Below are 19,310 nucleotides of genomic sequence, written 5' to 3' on the forward strand. Positions count from 1 at the left end.
TAAATCTCGAGCTGAATTTTCCGGGGAGTGCCAATAGTCGGGAGTCTCTAGAGAGACCATTCAAACTACAATGCTGACCTCCGATCTCATAGTCGAGACCGGTCTCTCACTTGCTTCTACAAAACAAACATACATGCCTATAATTTATTATTTATTTTTTCACATAACATATTATTTAAATATAAATTGATAAAACTGTATTATATATATATATATATATATATATATATAGATATAGATACACTTAATTTTTAGAATCCATTCTCTAAAATTGTGATGTAAATAAATAATTTTCAAATTTAAAACAAAATTGATTTAGGAAGCTTTCATGTAGTATTGTAGATTGATACGATTTGGTCGAGGATTGTCAATAGTCAGGAGTGTCTAGAGAGACCATTCAAATGACAAGTCTGACTTCTGACCTCATAGCCGGACCCGTCTTTCAACTTGCTTTTAGTAGGGACCACAAAATAAATATGTACATATAGTTGGGCGTGTTTACAAGGCAAATTGGTGGTAGAATGTCATAGCACCATCCAAAACACAATGCTGACCTCTGATCTCATAGCCAACCCGACCACTGACTCTCTTCTAGCAGGGTGCACAAAAGAAACATATATGTATAATTGACCTCTTTATAATTTATTATTCTGTTTTTTTTCATATTACATATTATTTGATATTTTTTTTTAAATAAAAAAAGAACATAGATTGAATAAATTATACTTATAATTTAAAATGTTTAAAATATGGGACCGAGTTATCCTATTCTCTAAAGAAGAAAATGAAACATTGAAGCTAGAGTCGAATTGGCCGTGGAGTGTGAGTAGTCAAGAGTGTCTAGAGAGACCATTCAAACCATAATGCCGACCTCTCATCTCATAGTCGGACCAAAATTCTGACTTGCTTTAGTAAGAGCCACAAAAGAAATATGTGTGTATAGTTATGAGTAACCTCATAGTCATCCTGACATCTAACTTGCTTCTACAAAGACCCAAAAAACATGCATACATGTCTATAATTTTTTATTTTTTTTCTCACATAACATATTCTTTAATAAATGTAATTTAAAATACTTTATTCTTTTATCAATAAAGAAATAAATTCAACAAATTATTTTTATAAGAGATTTAAGATTTAATTTATAACATATTAACTTATGGTAAACTTCATCATAGACCTCATTTAAGTCGTTTAGAAGAAATAATAATAATAACAACAATGAACTTAGATTATGAGCCGAATTGGCCGAGGACTGTGAGTAGTCGGGAGTGTCTAGAGAAATCATTCAAACAACAATGCCGACCTTCAAATTGCTTTTAGTAGGAACCACAAAATAAATATATGCATATAGTTACACATGTTTACAACAACCACCTCTCACTTCATACTCAACATGACCTCCACCTTGCTTCTACGAAGGCCCACAAAACAAACATGTCTCTATAATTTATTATTTTGTATTTTTACATAAGAAATTATTTAATAAATGTAATTTAAAATACCTTATTCTTTTATGAACAAAAATAAATTCCTTTTTTTTATAAGACATTTATTTAAAGAAATTTTAAATAAAGATTATTATTCTTCCTATCTAAAAGTTTAAGATTACAAATCCAAAAACTCCCTACAAATTAAAAGAAAAGTAGGATTAAAATGCTTAAAAGATATGAACATGCCAGCCCTCATCTAAAGAATAAAACAATTTGAATATGGTTCATAAATTACAAAAGCCAAAAATAACTAACTTAAATGTCAGTTGCAACTTCAAGACTGCTCGAACCTAAGACTTTTCCAAGATAGCTCGGAGCTCGGTCTTTTCCTTATGATTCTTCTCCAAAGAGACATTGACTGCCCGACCATGAAGTCGGTCCCGACCTCAGCTATGGGTTTCCTCTGACTCCAAAGAAAATGAAAAAACTGAGATGGAGACAAATGCCCCTATAAATACTCACATACATGAATCTAGAACATAAAAGGCATATAAAAGACTCACATACATGAGTCTGCTAAAACGCAAACATGCGTCAACTTCCTACATCGCAAAGCATTGCGCCCAACTAAGATCAAACTTATCTTCTTCCCGGGCTAATTTTTTATATCAATAGAACTCTGACCCCCCTTGACTATCTAAAACAACACAATGTGCAGTTGGAGTTTCCACCTTTCTCACGAGCCTTCTGAAAATTTAAAGATCCCTATACTCCCGACTTCGTAAGTTTTAGAGTAAATTTTGGGAAATCTTCTCTGTAACCGCTACAGAAAATCATGGAATTGGGGTTAGAAGACCATTTAAAACCATAACATATGGAATCGGGGTCGACACCTTTCCCACGAGAATTTTGCAAATGCAAAGATGAGCTGACTTGCGACTTAGCTTTGGTTAGTGAATATTGGTTTATTCCTAGAACATTGCACCCAAACCATAAGAACTTGAGTTGGAAATGTATTAAAAACTTCTGACCCATTAAACAAGTGTTTGTTGATAGAGAGAACTCAAAAAATTACCAGGTTTCTGTCGTTAGATTCTGACAATCCACTTACCCAAACAACTCTTATGCTCTAAATTTTAAAGTCTCACCTATAAATTATGTGAAACAACGAACCAGTAGAACTCCAAATTAAGCACCATGGTCATTAAACAAGAAAATAATGTTCATACATGAATCGTCGTCGAGAAGGATGGAAAACCTATGTCCTGCCACGTAGCCGAACAAATTCAGCATTCTGCACAAAAAGTTTACTGCTCGCACCTAACAAAGTAAAAAAAACTCACCTTGTAACAAGGAAAACTTGACAATGAAAAGTAATGCCGCACAGAAAACACAGGCACAAAAATAAGAAATCTAGCCTTAATGAGCACCACAACACCAAGAAAAAAATAAAACAACCACTTTGAACAACAAAAACAACCAAATTCTCTTCTTGATGATCCATCAACCATAATAATAAATTCTCCACCAGCACTCTTAAAACGAAATTAATACCACCAAAGCTCAAAGTAAGCCAAGTTAACTCCCAACTATACGAAAGATTTCCCTTCCTTGTACCTACACTGTTAGATCTGATCTACCGTGCATGGTACGATGACGTCAACACTCGAAATCCCAAGTTGGGGATGTGGCTGCACCCTCACATGATGCAAAAAAAATCAGCCAAAAGCCTAATGTTAACTATGGAAATTTGAAAAATTACGTTAGTAGAGACAAACTAATAATTTTAAACGAATAACAGTGACATAATAAATAAAAATTTGGTATATATATATATATGTAATTTTGAAATTTTATGTTACTTCAGATGTGTTTTGAAAAAATTATAATATTAATATTAATATAATATAGATTTTACAATTGAAACATGTTATTTTTATAAATTTAAAATATTTTTATAAATTTAAATATTATATGTTAGATAAAATTAATTTAAAAATTATATTTTAGTTAAAATTAATTTAAAAAATATATATCTATAAAACCAAAATTTAAATTAAGATTTTGAATTTGTTAGAGAGTGTTTGGTGAAAATTTGAGTTGGGAAATAAAAATGCCAAAAATCCGTAGAAGATGGGGTTCACAATGATCCTTGAGGATAGAACTCATAGGTGATGAGAGTTTCGAAGTTTTTTTAGAATATTTTTCTCCAACTAAACTAGGAATTTTCCGTATTGTTATTGCCACGGATGAATGTACGTTATCAGTTATTTTGGATTTATGGAATACTATTAGAAAATAAAAGCACGGTCGATAAAAAAACAAAAGTTGTCAAATTCTAATCTTACTTTTCACAATAAAAACACGCCTCTATCAACTTTTAAAAACATATTTTAAGCGACTGGGTTTGAATTATTGTCAGCTTATGTCGATTCAAAATAACCATCAATTTTGACACTTGGTAGGCCCGAGAGAAGAAAAGTGGCTGATATTTAGTTCAGAATAAAGAGATATTAGGCGACTCAGATCTGTCTTTTAGCTGAATCTTTATGTGCATGGTATATTTAGAAATCTTTTGATGGAATGGGCAACAACGTAACGGTAATATTGTAAGACCACTTCAACAAAATTTTCAATTTTCATTACGACCAAGTCATGGCAGTAATTCTAGAAAAATGCTCGGTGATATTGTGAGACCACTTCAACAAAATTTTCATTTTCCATGAGGACCAAATCATGGCAGTTATTCTAGAAAAATGCTCAGCAGCATTGTTCGTCTACTATGGTACCTAACCCAAGAGACTATGACGATGGTGGTTTTTGATAGGGGTATTTAATTGGGTAGTTTCTTATCATTAGGTTAATTACAATTAAAATTAATTATAATGTTAAATGGAAGCTTAATTTTTCTAATTATAGAATAATATTTTGTAAACTGATGTTATCAAAGTTGCCAAAGGTTTCATTGAATTTGAAAATAAGTAGAATTTTTTTTCTCACAATTGGCTTTAACTCTTCATTCTTCCCAATAAAATTTAAACCCATAATTTTCAATACATTCACACTAAAAACTTTGATTTAAACTAATTTTAATAAGCACTAAATTTTATAGACATTTAAAAAATAATGTATAATCTCGATTTTAATAAACATTAAATTTTATAAACATTTAAAGGATTATATATAATCTCCATTAAATGTTTGTTAATAACATTTGTGATAAATGTATAACATGCATATGCATTTTAATTATGCATATGAAATGTACAATATATATGAATATTAATTATGGACAATAAAAGGTTGGTTGAATTTGAAAAAGGTGAGATTTTTATCCTGCAACTAGATTTCACAATTTCTTGTTCCCAATAGAATTTAAAGATCAAAAGTATCTCTCTATTTTAACGAGCTGAAAGAAAAAAATTAATATAGCAAAGATTAGAACGAATTCTCATGAGCTCCATAGTGAAACAGGTCGTTGGGCAGTTCCTAAAACGCCATGGATGGAAAGGATCTGCCATATATGTGAGAACATGAACATCAAGGATGAAAACCACTTCCTCTTAGAGTGCCCGGGTACAACCATATTAGATCTCAGTTTCACAATCTTTGTTACAATACTGACCTTCCTAGCCTTTTACAATGTCAAAATTATAGTGAGCTCAGGAGGCTTCTCTCCAAGCTTTTTGAGCATAAGAATAAAATCTTAAATCAAAATAAATAATTTGTTTCTTTAGGTCCGATAGACCAATGTTTGGTCTCAGTGAAACCAACCTCAGGACATCGAGGGCCTCAACAGTCTGGGGTGTTTCGATATCGTCATCAGATAGATCATCATAAACCCATGGCTACGAAATATCAACTGCGATAGAATCATGATCTTGATCGAATATGGGAGTAAATGGATCACGACAGCCACGATAAGAAAAATCAATGATTTCATTGAAATTCTCATGATCTGATAAATCAAACAGAGGGGTAGATGAGAAGTGAACAAATTCATCCTCTGTGTTTCCAGAAAAGGCACATGAAAGGTCAAGTGGATTTTCAATGAATAACTTATCCTCTCCATTTTCAGATGATGGAATGATTTTTGGTGTATCCTTCGAGTGATCAACATTGGGTGCTTTCGTAGATGAAGATACACATGCGGAATCATGGATGGCAGGCTCACTAGAGATGTCAAGAAAGAACGGAGGAGGCTCAGACATAAGGGAGTCATCCTTCGTTGAGTGTTGATGCTCAAGCTCCCAGTCATACTCTTCATAAATGATAGCACATGTTGGTTGCCCAACACCAACTCCATCGATGTCTTGTTCCTCATTCACAACAAGTGTAGAGACTGGAATGGAAGAACACAAGACAATATCATCTAGAGGAATAACCGAGTATGAAGACGGAGGTTGTGGTACAAAATTCATATGACAACTCGATGGACTCACAACCAAATATGCGCAAAAATTAAGCGGAGTCATGTTGGGAGGATGTGACAGCTAAACAAATGTGTGAGCATGATCTCTCGCATCACTCTACAGTGGTGGAGCTGTTTGATGAGGGGACAGTAGAAAGTCACTTGTGATAGTGACCGCATTCATCTATGATTGCGTAGCTCCATCAATGAAGAATACTAAGCGAGGCTTGAGTTCAAACTTCTTCTTGGGATGGGAAAATTTCTTCAGACAATACTCAAATCTATCCTAAAGATAGAAAAATTTAATCTGGCTCTTCAGAGCGTGAAATTGAAAATCACGGAAGCATTGCCAAAAATCCATTCGTGACTCATGCAAAGCCTTTCATTGTTGTAACAGTTTTTGGTCAAGATGTTCTGGATCAAATGATAGAAAGTGTTTTCAATGAGATCACAAAAGTTCTCGAGTGTATGTTGTTAGCTGGTAGAGCGCACAACCACCATTGTGGAGATTCGCGAAGTGTGTACAAAAACAACAAACTGGACTGTTCATCACAACATCCATCTTCCTCATGAAGCATGGAAAGGAAGTCATGTAAGAACTCAGGAAAGACCACTTCGCCTTCACCATCATACACGTATGTGGAAAAGAGATAAAAAAAGTCCCTTGTGATGGTAACGGATTCAACATGCAAAAAACATCATGGAGGGAGGAGAGTTCAAGACTCCATGATAGATATGCAAAGGTTCAAAATAGGATGAGAGGAAAGAGCTTGTCATCTGGCCCTCCTTCTTATGCCAGAAATGTTGATGGTGTTGGACCCACCAACATGTCAGGGGATCTCCTAAGTAAGAATTCCCAATTAGACCTCAAATTGTTTGGTGTAGGAGTCCCAGTAGTGGGTCGTATGGTAATTCCTTGACTGCGGTTTCGCACAGAGGCAAGTAAGATGTCCCTATTAGTAGCAATGGTGTGACAGCTGCAGTAAGTTAAGGAAGGCGCATGAGAGGTTCTAACACACTAAGGGTAAGGTGAGTGTTGGTGGGCTCCATTATTATAGCAATAATGCTACAACTCCTGGAACTCCCTTCTTTAATTTTATCAACTCGGCAGTTCGTAACAAACTTGGAAGCGACAGTGCTGTATGCACAAGTACTAGCTCTTGCCGCAGCTGTCACTTGGTCAGCTGGCACAAGTCCGCTAGGGGCTTAAGCCAACTTCTATGAGCTCTTAGAAGAAGCTTGTTAACTGATGGATGAAAGCTAACTCAAAGGAAGTTGATCTACTTGCGGAAAGAAACTGAAAGCCAAAAAGAAACGCAAACCCTAGCAAACCCTAATTCTACCAGCTAGTCCTACTGACGCAAAGGAGAGCATGCAAACTACTAAAAGAGATGCCATTACTTCTATGAAGGTAAAATACATGTGTCTAGACTACCTCTATCTGAAGAAAACATCTTTTTTTTATTTTTGTTTAAGTTGTTGGAATTATCATGCATGTTCTTCTAACTGTTTTTCACTGTGCAGAGGTGGATCAAGGAGGAGAAATGCTTGGGAAAGGTTGGGAAGGTTCAGAGAGGGTCTAAGGGGTCACTAACACCCTTCCAGAGAGTCTCACAAAGTTTGGCTGCCAAGAAACCGTGTTTATGAGCTTCTACAGGAAGTCTGCAGGGGTTCTACAGGATGTTCAGGATTTCTACAAGATGTTCTGTAATTCTTATACAGGATTTTTCGAAATGGGATTTTGGAGCATGGATGGAGGGAAAAAGATGGAGGAATGAGTATGGAGGTGAAATAGGGCTGTGAAGAGGTCTAGGACTTGGTGGATGAGGCTAAGGAGCGATTGGATTTGTTCAAGGATGGAGGAAGCGATGATGCACAAGAATGTAGGAATTAGGGCAAGGTGGGGAAAGTATGGCAAATGAAGGGTACGAATCATGGACTAAGGGTTGGAGCAGATTATCTGATGGATTATGGGTAGATAGAGAGGGATAACAGGTGCTCTGCAAGTTATTTTTCGAATTTAACAAATGAAGACTTGGAAAATCAAGAACCTAATTACCTTGACCTAATCTGACCTAGATAATAGCAAAAGAAATGGAACAGAAGTTTATTTGCACAAAATCAGATGAACTAACTATGCAACTAAGCAATCATAACCCTAAGCATGCAGTCAAAACTGATATCAAGTTTGAAAACTAAGAATCCAACACTAATACTTGCATGGTGAAGCAAAACAACGTTTTTGTGGGCAGCAAGGTCACCTTTGTCCCAACTCACGATCCCACTGAGGGAGAGGTAAGATCAGAGGTGCTCGAGCCCCTTTTTCCAAGGATCCTTTATGTTATTAATCTATCCAAATCAATCTGAACATGAAAATCTACTTTAATCATCAAAAGCAACCTAAATAACACAACAAGTTTTAAATCTAAATAGTAGATTTTACTCTAAGAATGCAGCAAAGACACATGAAAGTAAACAAAGGAGGTATTGGGTGCTTGAGATGGGCCCAACCCCAAGAGCTATAGCCTCCTAAGAGAGATTTTAGAGCTGGTGCAAAGCTGAATTCATCTTTATTGAGCAATAAAGGAAGAGTTACATCAAAACTGTCCACAAGGGAAACTTGAAAAATGAGCTGAAAGCAAAGCTAATCTATTGCCTAAAAATCGAACTACAAAATGACTAACTACTGGCTAACTACCAGCTACAAAAATGACTAACCACTAGCTACAAAATGACTAACCACTAGCTAACCCAAAATGAGGCCCTAAGCCTTCTTATTTATACAAATTGAGGACCCCAACAGTGCTCCTAAACTTTAGGGACTCGGCTACCCAAGACTTGTAGTTAACAGCAGTCCTACTTGACTTGCTTGGCTGCCCTTGTGCTGATTGATTTGGTGGCCCTTGAACTCCGAGCTGATGGTGGAGAATTCGAGGTAAGGGCCCATAAATGAAGGGAACACCTTCCTAAAAATACTCTCCACGAATTTGGCTACCAAGTGCTCATTTCAACCATTGACTTTGTCTCCAAATTAACCAAAAAGGCTACACAAAGCACACATTAGACTTGTTGGCATAATGACTAACCCAATTCACTCTATTAGCATAAATATAATCAAAAACATGCAATAAACTAATGAGAATGGTTGATTAAGTCGAATTAGGAGGTTGAATGAGCCCAGATAATTATCCATTTTTGGGGCTCATCATCACCCCCCTACTGAAAGTGTTGCTCATCCTCTGAGAAACCAATATATCTCCTCATCTTTGATGGCCCTGGTGGCCTCCCTGTCATGCCAAGCTTCTGAAGTGATGCCCTCTTCTTAGTCATGAAACCATGCTTTTCTCTTTGCTTCTTCCCACTGCCTGTGCTTCTTTTCCTAGAGAATTCTCAACTTTGGTATGATTGTGCAAGTATATTCAATATGATGGTGGCAATGGTGGTGAAAGGAGATGAAACCAGTGGAGGATGGAAGAAAAGAGTGGTTGCATGCCTCCTCAACAAACTTCAAGCTTCAAATCCCTCTCCATAATTGATTCTGGCCTGCCCAAAGGCTTCTACAAGATGTTTCTGGTAAAAATACAGAACTTCCTGTAGAAAGTCCTGTAGCTTCCTGTAGAAGGTTGAACCATGACCAGATTGTGTCCAAACCTTGAAAAAATGAGTGTTCACGGAGGGGATGGATGTGCTTAGGGTGGCTAGCATAGGTTCTGTCTCCCTAGCTAAAATCTCGGCCAATTTCTCCTTCTGCTGCCCTCTCCCCAAACTTCCTTGTATGCTAATCCCAAACAACGCAAAGCCTTTGAACTCATTTGATGAAACTTCCTCAAGAGTAATTCCCTTGATGCATCATCTAATTAAACAACTGATCCATCTGCAAGTTGTTGAAAAGCACTCCTTTCAAGCAAATTTTCCATGGTGCCCTTCACTAGCAGATGACTTTGTCCCATTAGTTCCATGACAATAACACCCATGGATTTTCGATCACAATCAAACTCCAATAAAGCCCGCCTCTTTGATCTTTGTATCCACCAATCACAATTGCCCAATTTCACTGTGCCACTGTTGAGAATGGAACTTGTATCACCTGCCATTGGGTCTGTAACTCCCATTTTTTTCAACCAATACCTTCAAGGCTGCCTTAGTGCGAATACCAGTAGCACGGAACTGGTGACCTTGACAAGATATCCCTGCATCATTGCAAACTGCAGCAACTTCTGCCAGAGTTTCTAAATTTTCCCCCATATTATGTGCAGGCCAATCCAATATTTTTCCATCCTCAGGATTATATGTTGTTCCTTTAATAGTAAACTCTCTAAGTGAACCAACATTGTGCCCTATGGCTATATACTCACTGACAGACATCTGATTAGTTGTAAGAGTACCTGTCTTATCAGAGCAAATCACTGTGGTGCAACCCAAAGTCTCCACGCTCGGTAACTTATGCACAATAGCATTCTTTTGTGCCATCTTACAAGTGCCAAGAGCCAAACATGTAGTAATCATAGTAGGCAATCCCTCTGGTATAGCAGCAACTGCCAGAGCAACAGCAATCTTAAAGTAGTACGTACATTTCTCAAAGGAAAACCTGATATTTTTTTGGCCACCCATCTATGACTTCCCATGAAAGAAAATATTTGTAGTTCATGATCCAGACAAGAATACAAATGGCACCAATCACTGTTGTCAGTCTTTCACCAAATTCATCTAACTTTCTTTTCAAAGGGGTATCATGACATTCCATTGAAGCTTCCTGAATTTGTGCCTGAATTTTACCTATTTCTGTAAACATGCCAGTGCTCACAACAATGCATGTGCAGCAGCCATTGGTAACTGTAGTTCCTGCAAACACCATGCATTCTTTTGACTGCAACTCACAGTCACACAAGGTGGCTGGATATGTTCTTTTGACCACAGGCATGCTCTCTCTGGTCAGGGAGCTCTGCTCCATCCTAAAGGTGGATGTCTTGAGGGACACAATTCTCATGTCTGTAGGAACCTTGTCTCCCACCTTCAGTTCCACTATATCTCCTGGAACAAGTTCTCTGGAGGGAAGATCTACAACATAATGTCCATCTCTCAAGACCTTTGCATGATCAGATTGCATTTCTTTGAGAGCTTCCAAAGCCTTCTCAGAATTATTCTCCTGCCATACTCCAACAATGGCATTGAGGATGAGAATCAGGAGAATGACCAGGGGCTCTACATAGGCTGTTATTCCCTCCTCAGAAGACACATTATCACGAAAGTGTTGGAAATAATACTGAGAGGGGGGGTGAATCAGTGTTATCAGATCAATAAAACTTTTTCAATGCTCAGAAACATATACGCTACTTCAGTTAAGTGAACCAGTGTGTACACGCTACTGTGGTATATAGTGAACCTGTGTATACGCGACTTGGTATATAGTGAACCTGCTTGTATACATGACTGGGTATATAGTGAACCAGCGTGTATATATTTTTCTTCATACTTGTAGATTGATCATCAATTCCTTGCTGCTATCCTTCTGCACTATGATTTGTTATCAGTGTGATTTGCCATCAAGGACAATACTTGTCTCATAATGCCAACAATCTCCCCCTTTGGACTTGATGGCAACAACACCAAATCAAATCACTCTCCCCCTTTGTCATCAAGGGCAAAGGGCTGTGCTCCCCCTAAGTACATGCTGATATCCTTGCTTGGCTGTGCTGAAACATGCTCCCTCTGACTGTAGACAAGATCTGCAAAAGATGTTCTTCAAAAGAACCAAGACTTATATACCATTAGGGACCTTCCTATCACCAAAAGACTCAATACATACATCCATACACCCAACCAAGAGGGGATACATCAGAACCAACCAATTATATTACATCATTCATCCCAGGCATAGTGGGGAAACCAACATAGGCCGTTACATGACCTTGACACCATAAAAGAGATATCACAGAAGAGATACATGACATAGAGACAACAAATCTAGACCAAGACTTATGAAAGTCACAAGCAGCATCTGATACACATCTTTTAGATCAGCAACCAAGATTTCCTTCTGAGCTCCTTCTCCTGAAACCAACAACAGTTGTGTACTAGAACCAAAAGCATCTAAATGCCAACAATGCTTTATGATACTTTAAGATGCTCCCCCTGAACCTGTGCCTGCTGCACCCCCTGAAACTGTGCCTGAAGAATTCTGGCATACCCATCTCAGACCTTCTCCAACCGGAGTCTGCCCTTGCTGTTCAGAACTCCATATACGCGACTTCTCCTGCATAAAACAACGTATGCACGCGGATATGATTTCTGCAACACGCGTACAACATACACACGACTTTCCCAGCATAAATCGGCGTATATACGCGGATATCCCTTACGTAACTTGCGTATACCAACTTTTATGTAGAACAGACAAGCTTCAACAGCAGGATGATGCATCAACTACTCCCAGCTTTTGTCTGAGATATTCAAAAGTTTCCCTGGGCAGTGGTTTTGTGAGAATATCAGCAACTTGTTCCTTAGAAGGAACATACTCCAGCTTGACCTTCTGCTCAAGCACTTGTTCCCGAAGAAAATGGTATTTGATTGGTATGTGCTTGGTCTTTGAGTGCATGACTGGATTCTTTGAAATGCTGATTGCACTTGTATTATCACATAAGATAGAGACTGGTGGAGTGCAAGTGATTTGAAAATCCTGCAAGGTCTGCATCATCCAAAGAATTTGTGTGCAACAAGATGCCGCAGCCACATATTCTGCTTCAGCTGTAGATAAGGCAATCGAACTCTATTTCTTGCTGAACCAAGATACTAATCTGGAACCCATGAAGAAAGCACCACCACTTGTGCTTTTCCTATCATCCACACTTCTGGCCCAATCTGCATCTGTGTAAGCATGAAGAGTGAGATCTGTATCTCTAGGATACCATAAGCCATAGTTTTGGGTCCCTTGAAGATACTTGAAGATTCTTTTGACTGCCTGAAGATGAGTTTCCTTTGGGTTGGCTCGAAATCTTCCAACAATTCCTACTGCATGCATAATATCTGGTCGGGTACCTATCAAATAAAGTAAACTCCCAATCATGGATCTATAAGTGGGTTGGTGAACTGTTGCTGATTCGTCATTTGCACTGAGGCTGCAACCTGTAACCATGGGGGTACAAACTGGCTTTGAATCTTCCATGCCATACTTCTTCAAGATCTGCGTGAGGTACTTGGTTTGAGACAAGAAAATACCTCCTTCATTTTGTTGGATTTGCAATCCAAGAAAGTATGTCAATTCTCCAAGTAATGACATTTCAAATTCTTTCTGCATAACCAAGGCAAAGTTCTGACTCATAGCCTCTTCATTGCTACCAAAGATAATGTCATCTACATACACAACAAGTATTAGCAATTTGTTATTTTCAACTTTCATATAGAGATTGCTATCTGCTGATCCTTTTGAAAAACCTTGTTTGTGAAGATATTTGTCCAAACGATAGTACCAAGCCCTTGGAGCTTGTTTGAGACCATAGAGAGCCTTTTTCAATCTGCATACAAGGTTTGGATCATTCCCAAGAATGAAACCATCTGGCTGCTCAATATATACTTCTTCTTCTAAGTCTCCATTCAGAAAGGCTGATTTCACGTCCATTTGGAATACCTTGAAGTTTTGAAAGCTTGAGAGAGCAAGGAACATTCGGATGGCCTCAAGTCTTGCAACAGGAGCAAAGGTCTCTTCAAAATCTATTCCTTCTTGCTGCGCATACCCTTTACAAACAAGTCTGGCCTTGTTTCTAATTACTTCTCCATTTTCATTCAATTTATTTTTGAAGACCCATTTAGTCCCTATGACATTTTTATCTTTTGGTCTAGGAACCAATTCCCAAGTATTGTTCTTTTCGATCTGATCAAGTTCTTCATCCATTGCTTTGACCCAACATTCATCTTTGCATGCCTATTTCACATTTTGTGGTTCAGTGGAAGAGAGTAATGCCGAATAGCTTGAAGCTTCTGCAATTCTTCTTCTTGTTTGTATTCTGGATTCTTTCTGCCCCACAATCTGAGATTCTGGATGATTCTTTTGAACATATCTGGATGGAGTCTTCTCTTCTATTCTTGTCTGCTCCTCTGGTTCTTCTTGAGGTTCTTCTTCTTCTTGGGGTTCTTCTTGAGGTTCTTCTTCTTCATCATTCTGCCTTTGAGGGTAGCCTTCATCTTCTTCAATGTCTTCACGATGAACTTGCCTAGGAATATATCCCTTCTCATCAACCACTACATCAATGTTGTCAACAATTCTGCCAAGTCTTTTGTTGTAGCACTTGTATGCTTTGCTATGTGGAGAATAACCAAGAAGAATGCCTTCATCTGCTCTTGGTTCAAGTTTTCCAAGTTGCTCATCAGTATTCTTAATATAACATTTTCTCCCAAATATTTTGAAATGCTTCACCGAAGGAGTCTCACCACTCCAGAGCTCATGAGGTGTTTGAGTGTTGTTTACTCGGACATTTGTTTTGTTAAGAATAATAACCGCAGCATGTGCAGCCTCACCCCAGAAAGTTGCGGGAGTACCTGATTCATCAAGCATAGCACGAGCCATTTGTTGGATTGTTCTGTTCATTCTTTCCACAACCCCATTTTGCTGAGGAGTTCTAGATGTAGAGAATTCTCTTCTTATCCCATGTTCTTCACAGAAATCGAAAAATTCGTTTAAGGTAAACTCCCCAACTCTGTCAGATCCGAGGCACTTAATTTTGTGTCCTGATTCATTTTCAACCAAAGCTTTGAAGTATTTGAATTTTTCGAATGCTTCATCTTTGTGCTTCATAAGCCCTAACCAGACAAACCTGGAGAAATCGTCAATGAATAATATCAAATATTCTTCTCCTCGAGGTGTCCTTTTCCTAAATGGACCACATACATCTGTATGGACTAGCTCAAGAGGTATGCTGGCTGATCCTTCCTTCTCTGGAAAGTTAGTTCTGGTTTGCTTTCCAAACAGACACGATTTGCATATAGTGTTGTCTGGAATTTTGATATCTGGAAGACCACGAACTGCCTGATATTTGCATGCTTTCCTTATTTGTGAAAAGCTTAGATGCCCCAACCTCCGATGCCATAGCCAGTGTTCATCATCCTTGCTCAAATAGCATTGTTGTGGTCCTTCTTCAAATATGTATAGATTATTTGGAGTCCTTCTTCCTTTGATCACTGTTTTACCTGTATCAAGGTCACGAACACAACATCCATTTGATCTAAATATTACCTCTGTTCCTTGATCGCACATCTGACTGACACTGAGAAGATTATGCTTAAATCCATCAACATACAAAACATTTCCAGCTTTGACCTTATCTTTCAATGGAGCAACACCTTTTCCTTTTATGGCTGCAGAGATATCGTTTCCAAAAGAAACTTTCTTCCCCTTTTCTAATGCGGTATACGACTCAAGCTTTTCTTTGTCCCCTGTCATATGTTTCGAACATCCGCTGTCAATGTACCATAGACTTTCTTGACCTTCTGCATAAAAGGCTATCCCACATCTTTCTGTTGCGGTTCCTTTATTCTCCATGTTCTGACATTTGAGGTTTGTTCCTTCTGAGTTGTCTTCCGGAACCTGCTCCTGCATTCAGAGTCTTCATGACCAAAGTTATTACAAATAGAGCATTCAACTTCATTTTCAAGAACCGAAAAGTTTTTATAAGTCCTTTTCATGGTTCCAGTCATTCTCCCTTGCTTTTGAGCTTCTCTAGTCATGATTGTCTTGTAGGCAACACATTGAGCTGCTTTGTGACCGAAGTTATGGCAAGAAAAGCATTGGCCATTAAAGAAATTTCTGCGATAATCAGATCTATCATCCAACCGATTGTAGCTTCTATTCACATTCATTCTTGGAGCAAATTGGGAAGATCTTACCTGAGGCTGATTGTAGCTTTTGTTTGTCCTTAAGGCAGTTTGTCCCCGAATTTCTTGATGGTCTTTATTTGTTCTTGAGGTAAACTGTCCCTGATTCACCTGATGACTTTTATTTGGCCTTTGCTCGCTTCTCCTTGCTGCATCAAGATAGCTTTTAGAGGTAGAGGCTTGAGATGTTTCTCCATTATATCCAAGACCTGTCTTGATCAGAGGAGATCGCTGCACATTGATAATCTCATCCAAGGTTTCAGATCCTTTAACAAATTTAAGATTAATCGCTTTTGTTTTCTCAATCTCCTTTCTAAGACAAACAATCTCACATTCCAATTTTTCAAGATGTTTTTCCTTTTCAGCTAGTTGACATTGTAGAGAATCAATAATAGCACTCTTCTCTTCTAAGCAAACTTTGAGATCTTTCATTTCTTCACAAAAGCCTTCTACATGTATAGCATCCATATAGTCATCATCTCCAAAAGCCATTAAAAGTTTATATCTATTACCTTGTTCATCTTCATCACTATTTGAAAGACCATCACTATCTTCATGAGTGTAATAGCTTTTCTTCTTTTCATTTTGTTTCTTGTTCCATTTAACAGGTTCCTTTCCCTTGTCATTCTTATTTTTGTGAGGACATCTGGCAGCATAATGACCTACTCTTCCACAAGTAAAGCATTTAAAAGGTAACTTACCTCTGAACCTTCCAGAACCCCTTTGAAGATTTCTGACAAAATTTGATTCCTCTTCTTCATCTTCTGGCACGTGACTTGCTTCATAATAATCTTCTTTGCCTGAAGCCTTGAAGGCAGCTTCTCTTCTGTCTGATGGACCTCCCTTTCTCATTTCATAAGCGGTTAGAATTCCGTGAAGCTGAGACATAGTAAGAATTTGCAGATTTTCCTTTTCTTCTATGGCAGACACTTTAGATTCAAACTTGGGGGACAAAGATCTTAGAACCTTTTCAACCACAATAGCCTCTTTTATTTCTTCACCCAAGTTTTTCATGTAGTTAACAATCTCATCTACCCTAAGGAAATAGTTAGCCACACTTTCATCATTATACATTCTGAGAGTCTCATACTTAATCCTGAGAGTTTGAAGTTTAGCACGCTTTACCTGTTCGTCTCCTTCATAGCTCGTGACAATTTCGTCCCATATTTCTTTTGCAGATTTATAGTGCATTACCTTCTTGAATTCTGATTGAGATATACATCCCAATAGAGTATTGACTGCTTTCGCATTTGTTTCATATTTCTTTTTCTCGGCTGCATCTGTAGGAGTAGCTGAAGGAAAATTGTAGCCTGTCTCTACGATGTCCCAAACTTCTGTACCAAGAGATTGAAGATAGGCAGTAACTCTTACCTTCCAATAATTGAAGTTTGTCCCATCAAAAACCGGTGGCCTGATTGATGCTTCTCTCTCGTAGTTTCTCATGATGAACGATCTACCTTCAAGCGATCAAGCTTCTCTGAAGGACCTGCTCTGATACCAAATTGTTGGAAATAATACTGAGAGGGGGGGTGAATCAGTATTATCAGATCAATAAAACTTTTTCAATGCTCAGAAACATATACGCTACTTCAGTTAAGTGAACCAGCGTGTACACGCTACTGTGGTATATAGCGAACCTGCGTATACGCGACTTGGTATATAGTGAACCTGCTTGTATACGCGACTGGGTATATAGTGAACCAGCGTGTATATATTTTTCTTCATACTTGTAGACTGATCATCAATTCCTTGCTGCTATCCTTCTGCACTATGATTTGTTATCAGTGTGATTTGCCATCAAGGACAATACTTGTCACATAATGCCAACAGAAAGTAGGCGAGAAGAAATGAAATGCCAGCTGCCAGCCGAAGTATTTTAACAACTGTATCATCAAATTGCTCCACTACCAGCTTCCACAAAGGTGTACCATTTTTCTTCTGGAGCTCATTCCATCCATATATTTGACGGCGTTTTTCCACTTCATGAGAATTTAAACCATTCTCTAAGCTCACATCATATTCTTCTAAGCATTCTTCGACAGTTTTAGACCAAGCAGGGAATATCTTATCCTCCATGGACTATGAAATAGATGATCAGATTCTGAATTCAAACAGATTGCTCCACCATTAACAGATCTATAATGCGTTTGAAAAACTCCAAAATCAATACTTTCAAGAACCCTGGTAACCTTGGACACGAGCTTTAACTACTTTTCTCATTTCAAGCTTGAATTTTGACAAAAATCTCGGGTTTTCCTTCTGCAGAGCTGTTTTCTGTGTTTCCTGTAGACGACTTCCTGTAGAAATGCCTGTAGAGTGCCCCTGCACCTCTAAGTGAGCCCGATACGTTGGAGAATTGTGAACCAGGCCACAAAGCTCAATGGAGGACGATGGGTTAATCATTTTGTGGAATCAAAGGATGCATACTTCAGTTGAAAATGTTGCAAGTGCAAGTTAACAGCAGTCTGTGAGTTTCAGCTGAGCGTTCGTCAATTGCTGCGTGATTTGTGGTGAAGGAGTGAGGTGGCCAAGTGTACATGGCCACATGCAGACGACAGTGCTATAATGAGCTGCATGTCCTCTTCTTGTAAATCAGTTGCACTGGAGTTAAAGCCTCTACCACTGTCTGTTTTTTTTTTTTTTTTTTTTTTTTCACGTGAGTTGTCTAACACGTACGTTGCATGATTCCTGGCTGATTAATGGAGAATTGGACAAGGAACTATCAGCTTAATATTTCTATATTCATGGCTCAATTCCACCATTCCATTCATTCATGCAGTTTTTAAATTAGATTTGTGCAATAGAAGAACGAGTTGCAGTCACGTACCTGAAGTCAAATGGCTACTGTGAGGTGCTGAGGCTAGTCATTGCTGCATGCACTGGTTTCTTTGGTTGCATGAGGGATTGGCTGATGATTTTTGCTTGTTTTCCTTGTGCAGGTGTCCTCTGGCTAGATGCATGCTGCAGGAGTTCATTTCCACGCTCAGATCTGCACCTTCAAGCTGCTGCGCTGAATTTTCATAGGACCGAAACTTGTTTTCACCATTGCTCCCAAACGGTAAACCGGATTGATCTGAAACTTGCTGAGCGCATTCCTATCATCATGATGAACCTCCCATAGTAAAATCGTGATCAATGGATGCGCAGATTTCGGGAAAAATGGAAAATGGCTGAATATTTCAGAGATCAATTTCTCGGAAACCGTGCATCGGAATCGGCTGAAACTGCTTGGATAGGTTACTATCACCCATATGCATATCCCCATGAAACAGGTTTTGAAATGGATGCACGGATATGGAGAAAATGCAAAAATGACTGATGGTGATGGAGGCTGATTTCTTGGAAACCGTGCACCGGAATGGCCTGAAACTGCTCGAGCATGTTGCCATCATCCCTATACAATTCTCTGTAAAACAGTTTTTCAAATGGATGCATGGTTTTCAAGTTATGGCAAAAACAAATTTTGTTCTATGTATTTTCTCTTCAAAGCATTTTGCAAGTTTTTGCATGGAAAGAAAAACTGAGCTTGGGCTGTGATGCAGGTATGGAGATGATGGAGGAGGAGTTTGAAGATTGCAAGAGGACTTTTGAACCCTTGAGGA

At 38.2% G+C, this 19,310-nt stretch overlaps 1 pseudogene; it reads right to left on the bottom strand.

The window, feature by feature from the left end:
* Nucleotides 1-9,566: 9,566 nt before the first annotated feature.
* On the bottom strand, nucleotides 9,567-17,784 carry LOC149243985 (calcium-transporting ATPase, endoplasmic reticulum-type pseudogene; annotated as a pseudogene).
* Between the last annotated feature and the right edge of the window lie 1,526 nt (nucleotides 17,785-19,310).

The sequence above is a fragment of the Pinus tabuliformis genome, chromosome 8, assembly GCF_031772625.1.
Source record: "Pinus tabuliformis cultivar Carrire ecotype Pingquan chromosome 8, CPIR1, whole genome shotgun sequence".
NCBI classification, from domain to species: domain Eukaryota; kingdom Viridiplantae; phylum Streptophyta; class Pinopsida; order Pinales; family Pinaceae; genus Pinus; species Pinus tabuliformis.